The sequence below is a fragment of the Crocuta crocuta genome, unplaced genomic scaffold, assembly GCF_008692635.1.
Source record: "Crocuta crocuta isolate KB4526 unplaced genomic scaffold, BGI_CrCroc_1.0 scaffold862, whole genome shotgun sequence".
NCBI classification, from domain to species: Eukaryota; Metazoa; Chordata; class Mammalia; order Carnivora; family Hyaenidae; genus Crocuta; species Crocuta crocuta.
Window position 1 is genome coordinate 191,311 of NW_027529584.1, and position 8,083 is coordinate 199,393.

The window sequence follows — 8,083 nt, forward strand, 5'->3', positions numbered from 1 at the left end:
TCTCCCCGCCCCTCCCCCATCCCTGACCCCTCTCATTCACTCCTTGACCCCCTCACCCTTCGCTGTTTCCGGTTTCCCCACCTCTGTGTCCCTGGCCTCCACCGGGACCTACTGGGGGTAAAGGACGCAAAGACCTGCTTTTTCCCTCCTTGCAAAGCCAGCCACCCTTTTCTTAAAGCCTCTAATTGGCCAGCAGCCTTGGTCACCGTACCCTGCAAACAGGATGATGAAATGGTGTGTTTTCAACTTCGGCAGCTCTTATCCCGGTTACACACACGATGCAATCGTGTAGATTTCAGACTCCGGAGGGGACTAAGCTGCCAGAGTGCAAGACGGCTCCACCTGCGCTCCGCCCTCACATGCCGTGGGGCACCCACCTCGGAGGGTCCTTACAGGTAGAAAACGAGATGAGTCACAGGCCCAACTAGTGTTGACTATTCTTACCATCCGTTGGCATTTAGCCAGGGTGTGGGCCGGTGGGAGTCCTCCAACCTCTCACCCTAAGTCTAAGGCCGGGTTTTGGCCTTTGTGTGGACAGCCACAGATTCTCCTTGACCTGCCTCTCCTTGGTCCACCTCGCAGCAAGAGCAGGCAGCTGATGGCCCCATCAGAATGTCGTGTTGCTCAGAAGGGATTCCAAACGGGGGGACTCTTTCCAGAGTGAAGACAACCCAAGTGACCAGGAAGGAGTTAGCCACCTAGTCCTGAGTGCACTTTGCACCAAGTGCACAGCCTGTTGGGAACACAAGTGACATAAATTGACCACAACTCTTCTGAGGACCTGCCTACTGGGTACTCAAGTCCCAGTCCCCAAAGGACCCTCAGGAAAACCCAAACAGACCCTCCATGCTACTGGTGAAACTGGTAAAGCATCCATGTGGAAAGCTGGCAACTCTACTTAACGTTTCTGGAGAGGTTCCCTGGAGTTAGGCTCACCGTATGCACCGGGAGACAGTGTCATCGTGCTTACCGTAACACAATAATAACTAACGGAACTTTCGTACATCCATTGATAGGGAAACATACAAATATTTGACTGGATTACTGTACAGCATCTGAAAGGAAGCAGGTTCGTCTGTATCAAAAGGGTTAGATTCCTTTTTTATTTTAAAATTTTTTAACGTTCATTTATTTTTGAGAGACAGAGCATGAGCGGGGGAGGGGCAGAGAGAGAGGGAGACCCAGAATCTGAAGCAGCTCCAGGCTCCAGCTGTCAGCCCAGAGCTCACAGACTGTGAGATCATGACCTGAGCCAAAGTCAAATGCTCAACCGACTGAGCCACCCAGGTGCCCTTCAAAAGGTTAGATTTCAAAGGATAATGAGAAGAAAAGCAAGTTTAAGAAAGATGTGATAATAGCTTTATACAATCTATAATTTCATATAGGGATCATATAGTATAACACGATTTATGTAAATTTTTGTAAACATGAAACCACAATCTCGGATGTATGTAGGTAAATTTTTGAAAACTGACTGCAAGGATATGTAGATTGAATTCTGATGCTGTTGTTTCAAAAGACCATAGAAAGGTAGGGTGCAATGAGGTGGGCAGTCAAAAAAGGTGACCTGCAAGTTTCCATTTCTTCTGTTAAAAGAAGGTAACTGAGGCAAATATGACGACATATTAACCATTGTATAACTCTAGCTGGTGAGAGCACCAGTGTTTCCACCTTCTGGCATTTTTGAAAAAATTTTCTTCCCATAAGAAGCGCCAAGGGGAAATAAACCAAACGTATCAGTTATTCTCACACTGAGCATTCTAAACGGAGCCCCTGGGTGGTTCGGTTTGGTTGTTAGCTGCAGATGGCACGCACCCGCCCAGTCGCAGAACTTCTGAAGACGATCATCTTAAAGAGCACAGTGAAAAATGGGAAAATGGGGGCGCCTGGGTGGCTTAGTCGGTTAAGCGTCCGACTTTCGCTTAGGTCATGATCTCGCGGTTCATGGGTTCGAGCCCCGCGTCGGGCTCTGTGCTGACAGCCAGCTCAGAGCCTGGAGCCTGTTTCAGTCTGTGACTCCCTCTCTCTCTGACCCTCCCTTGCTCATGCTGTCTCTCTCTCTCTCTCTCCTAGAAATAAATAAAAAATTTTAGAAAAAAAAAAAAAAGAAAAATGGGAAAATGGACTCCAGCTGGCACTGAGAGTGCGTTTCCCCAGGAAAACTGCCCAAGTTCTTCCAATTGCTATGGCTTTGCTGCTTACAGAGGTACTTCCTTGTCTCTGCCACCCGTCGGGGATTGCACACCCCTGCTGAGCCTATAGTTTCCACCAAAGAAGTAACAGAATTACAAAAAAAAAAAAGTTGCAGAAAGAGTAAGAGGAATTACCTTTAAGTTCCCCAAATGTTAACCTTACTCATTTGCCTTGGTCATTCTCTCCTCCTTTCTCTCAGTACATATCTCCCTATATATATGGTTTTTAAAACACACGTAGGCTTTTTGTTCTCTGGGTTGTGTGTGGTTTTTTTTTAATGTTTTATTTATTTTTAAGAGAGAGACAGTATGAGTGGGGGAAGAGAAGAGAGAGGGAGACACAGAATCCGAAGCAGGCTCCGGGCACCAATCTGTCAGCACAGAGCCTGATGCGGGGCTTGAACTCACACAAACAGTGAGATCATGACCTGAGCTGAAGTCGGACACTCAACCGACTGAGCCACCCAGACGCCCCACTCTGGGTTGTTTGAGAGTAAGCAGCAAACAAGATGGCCCTTGGTGCAGATTTCTTAAAAGCAAAGACATTCTGTTACATCACTGCTGCTCAGTTACTCAAATCAGGAAATTAACATTGTTGCAATTCTACTATCTCCTCTACAGACCTGAGGGGCCACTTTTTCATCTCACTTCTGTTCTATATCTGGTGCGGGATCCGTTCAGGATTAGGGGTTGCCTTTAACTGTGTGGTCTGTTCTGTTTCTTTACATCCAGAGCAGTGACTCCATCTTTGTCTTTTGTGACCTGGACACGTGGCAGAATAGTTAGTAGCCAGATCTCTTGTAGGATGCCCTCTAGTTGGCTTTGCCTGGCATTCCCTCTGGATTGGACTCAGGGTGTGCAGCTTGGGCTGGGATACCGCAGAGCTGATGCTGTGTTCTTCTCAGTGCATCTTTTCAGGAGGCCCAGAGGGATCCTCGTGAAACGTTTCAGACCGTCCTTCCCCCTTTGACACGGCAGTTTTCTGGATCGCTTCGATACGTGACATCTGGGGCTGCCTGGGCCCTCCGTGAGCTGCTTCGCCACCCCGTCGACAGCTCCCGTCCCTGTAACCTTGCTGCAGCCCCACAAGCCTTCCTGAGTCTCAGCTCAGCCAAGTTTGTCCCTGGCTTAGGGCCTTTGCCCTGCGGTCCCTTGGCCTCAAATGCTCTTCTTCCAAATCCTTGCCTGACTGGCTCCTTATCACCCTTCAGGTCACAGCTCAAATGTCACCTCCTCAGGAAAGCCCACCCAGACCAGCCTTCTAAAATGGTGTCACCGCAGCAGACGTTTCCCATCTCAGCCCCGACTAGATTTTCTCCGAAGCACTTACCACTAACTGAAAATAGTTTGCTTAATTATTTACATGCTTACTTTTTTTTTTTTTTTAACCTTTCTTTTCGTCACTAGAATAAACGAAGTGCCTTGCTTGGCACCATATTCAAGGTGTGTAGCGCAGGGCGCGGCGCGGCATGGGTGCCCGGTAAATATTTGTTGAATAAGTGGGTGAATTCCCCTTAACCCCCTCCGAATACAGAAAGACTGATCACAAACAGCGGCATTAAATGCTAATAAAGTAATAGTGGTTTACGTACACAAGCCTATTAGAACTTTACTGTGCTATTTCATGTCGAAGACTAATCGTTAAGCAAATAACAAACACTGACCGAATACAGGCCCAACCTTCTCTACCTGCACAGTTTCCAACCCCCCCCTTGACTTTGCAAACCAATAAGGAAGGTAGCCTGAAAGATTCCATTATCTAATCCATTCATTAATACTACTGATAATTTGTCAAAGCGATCATTTCTTTACTGGACACGAATGTCTTATTTACATAGGGAGCACACTGATGCCCAGATTACACGCTACTTCTTAGCATCAGCACTGAAATTATATTCCCCGGACACCAGAATGGAGAGACCGGTCACATATTCACGGCGGACGTCCATCCAGTTTCTCCCACCCAACAACCAGGGCAGGGCAGAGGGTGCATTTTGGCGGCCCATGAACTAAATTGCGGCTTGTGCTCTACTGGGGTGGATCGCAACACGCTGGGTATCTGAACTGTTTGCCAGCAACATGTGATGCTTTTCAAAGTGAGTCCACAAATTCTTTGATATTTCTCTCTTCAAGAGGTTGAGCCTAAGTCACCTCTCCCTGAGTGTGGGCGGGACTTAGCGGCTCCCGGCTAGCAAAGGGGGTCTGTCTGAAGGGACAGTGAATGCCTTTTGAGACTTAAGTCACTGAGACCCTGTGACTTCGGCCTTGCTCTCTTGGGTCACTCACTCTGGGGAGGACACGGTGGGGACAAGCACAGCCCTGTGGACAGGTTTGTGTGACAAAGAGTTGAGCCCAGGGGGCCTGCCCGCCTGTGAGGGAGTCTTCCGGCCCCAGTCAGCCCCTGCCCGCATCTTGCCTGCAGTCTCATGAAGCACGACCACCCGGTGAAGCCCCTCCCGAAATCCTGACTCTTGGAAGCCTTGTGAGGTTTATTGTTTATTGTCATTTCAAATAGGAACTTCGGATGCAATTTGCCCTGCAAGGAGTGACGGATCTACAGCACACAAAGCGAAGATAGTTTGCATAAAAATCCAGATATCTGGTTTCTGGTTTCTTTTGAAAATCAAGATTGGGAGACACCCATCCCCCCTGCTTTCCTGCAAGGCCAGGAGCATGTGGAGGTCAATACCTGCTGTGCCCACCGCCCCCCCCCCCAGATTCATTCATTCACTCAGCTAATATTTGGTGACCACCTACTATGTACCAGGCATTCCCCAAGGACTAGGGCAGTGAACGAACAGATCCAAAAGATGTTGGGCTCCGGGAGCTTTCATCCTAGAAGGAAGAAACAGGAAGTAGACTTGGTAAAGAAGTCAAACATATAGGATAGCAATGCCTGCTAAGTGAAAACAAAGCAGGTACGGAAGATACGGAATGTCAGTGGAAGGAGATAGAGACCAACAGGCCTTCCCTAAGGTGGTGACGTTTGAGCAAAGGCCTGTAGAAAGTGAGAGGAAACCCCACAGAGATAGCTGAGGAAAGAGAATTCCAGAGACAGGGCATGGCACGTGCAAAGGCCCTGAGGTAGAAAGCTGCCTGGAGTTGTCAGGGAGAGCAAGGAGGCATGTGGCTGGAGCAGATGTTACGAGGGCCCCACGTTCAGGCCATGTTTCTGTGTAGCTCAGGGTCAATGAGTGCAAGGAGCCTCTTGTATTAAGAACAATGGTTGCTTCTTTATAGCGAGAGGAACCTTCAAAGCCAACGGCTGGCAGTCCATGGTGGGACAGAGGGCTCTCTGTGAAAGAAGTTTTCACTCTGTGTTCCGTGTGACTTTAGGGGAGTGTGGTCTAAGAGAGAGGTTAGAAAATGCCATAAGAGAACACAGGTATGTAACGGAACAAAACAGGTTTAAAAAATAATAATAATAAGGTTATTTACATCTATTGTTTAAAAATTTTTTAAATATTTATTTTTGAAAGAGAGAGAGACAGAGCATAAGCAGGGGAGGGGCAGAGCGAGAGAGGGACACAGAATCCAAAGGAGGCTCCACGCTCTGAACTGTCAGCACAGGGCCCAATGTGGGACTCCAACCCATGAACCATGAGGTCATGACCTGAGCTGAAGTCGGACGTTTAACTGACTGAGCCCCCCAGGCGCCCCTGGAACAAAACAGTTCTAGTCAGGGGGTGTGACGGGCCTGGGACACCTCAGACGGATCTAGATACCTATGTGTCTCTGTGTATATCTAGATAATCCAGCTAGTATCCAGATGCTTAGATTTACCTTGGGACAGAGAGATAGAGATCTAGCGTGTATCCGATCTATAGTATAGTATCTATAGAGCATCCCTATCTGTGTGCGTACAGCACCCACACATGGAAGGATGTATAGATATTTCTATGTGAACATATAGATACCCAACTTCTATGAAGAATTCCAGTGAATATATTTTCTAGTGTATCTTTAAGTGTCTATGCCTTTAAATTTTCAGTATATGCTTTTGCCAGTGTTTCACAAATCGTGGTACATCTTAAATGCTTACTTTTAACAAACGGGTTCTTATAAGACATGGTAAACACTGATGCTTACTGTGCTATTTATAAGATAATTACAGGGTGTATTAGTTTCCCGGGGTACCTGAAAAAAATACCACAAACTAGGTGCCTTAAAATAACAGAAACTTTCTTTCTCTCTCTTCTGGAAGTCTGAAATCAAGGTGTTGGGGAGGCCATGCTCTCTGAAGGCTCTGGGGGAGAGTCTGTTCCAGGCTTCTCTCGCAGCTTCATACAGCTGGCGGTCCCGGGCTGGCCGAGGGTGCCCTGCGGTCTGCGGGATTATTCTAGAGCCTGCTCCCTGCCGCGTCGTGGGGTCCCCGTCTGTGGGTCTGTGTCCTAAGCTCTTCTGATGAGGGCACCGGTTGCGTGGGATCAGGGCCCACCCTAACGGCCACATCTCTTAACTTGCTCACGTCTGTAAAGACCCTATTTCCAAATGAGGTCACATGCACAGGCGTGGGGGCCGGGTGGGACTTCAGCATGTCTTTCCGGGGGACACAATTCTACCACAACACAGGGCTTGTAAAAACTGTCATAAAATCAGAGTGAGCTGTGCGAGAACGGCTCAGAACCGGGGCACAAGCTTCAGGGTGTCCTTCGCTGGACCCTGACCACGTGTCTCAGAACTGCCCGCGTGTGTCAGCTCACCTGGAGGCCGGGGAAAGGCAGGGCCGCGTGTCGCTCGATGCTACCGTCCGACTTACACAGTAAGTCAGACGTTACCCTAGCTTCCCACCATCAACAGATATTGAGGTGTGTTTTAGCTGTTTTTGCAGTAAGATAATGTGACAGTCAAGGTCCTTAAACATACGGATGTGCAGCCTGGGGCTTTTATAGCCACAACACTTTAGGTTTCTCAGGAGGAATCAGTAGGGTCAAGGGATATGTGTCTCTTTTTCTGTTTTTTCTAGAAATTGGGGAAATAGTGCCACACTGTAGTTTTATGGTGTTGGTGGTGGTGGTGTTTTTAAGATTTTACTCGTAAGTGATGTCTACACCCCACGTGGGGATCGAACTCACAACCCCGAGATCAAGGGTCATTCACTTCTCCCACTGAGCCGGCCTCACGTCCCTGTCCCTCTACAGTTTTAATCAGTGTTAATCAATTCCTGATGATCAGGGATACGTGTATCTTTTCATCCCATGGGCTGTCGTTTCAGCCCACAGGTCAAACGGTGGCTCTGATCATAGCACTTCAAGTGTTTTTCCCTTGGATGACATCGATCCCAAGGAAAAGTCATGAGTCATGGTCTACAATGTTTTAAATCCTGTGTCCTTCCATTCATATACAGGAATACATAAAATAATTCTTGGGGCGCCTGGGTGGCTCAGTTGGCTGGGCGTCCGACTTTGGCTCAGGGCATGATCTCGGGGTTCGTGGGTTCAAGCCCCGTGTCGGCCTCTGTGCTGACAGCTCAGAGGCTGGAGCCTGTCTTTGGATTCTGTATCTCCCCCTCTCTCTGATCCTCTCCTGCTTACTGTCTCTCTCTCTCTCTCTCAGAGATAAATAAAAAAACATTAAAGAAAAATTAAAGGGGCGCCTGAGTGGCTCAGTCGGTTAAGCGTCCGACTTCGGCTCAGGTCATGATCTCACGGTTCGTTGGTTCGAGCCCCGCATCGGGCTCTGTGCTGACAGCTCAGAGCCTGGAGCCTGCTTCACATTCTGTGTCTCCCTCTCTCTCTGACCCTCCCCCGCTCACACTGTCTCTCTCTCTCAGAAATAAATAAAACATTAAAAATAAAAAATTTAAAAAAAAAAAAAGAAAAATTAAAAAATAATTCTCTGAAAAATAAACCACGCGTTTGTGTGGTAGGCAGGATAATGCGCCCCAGGGG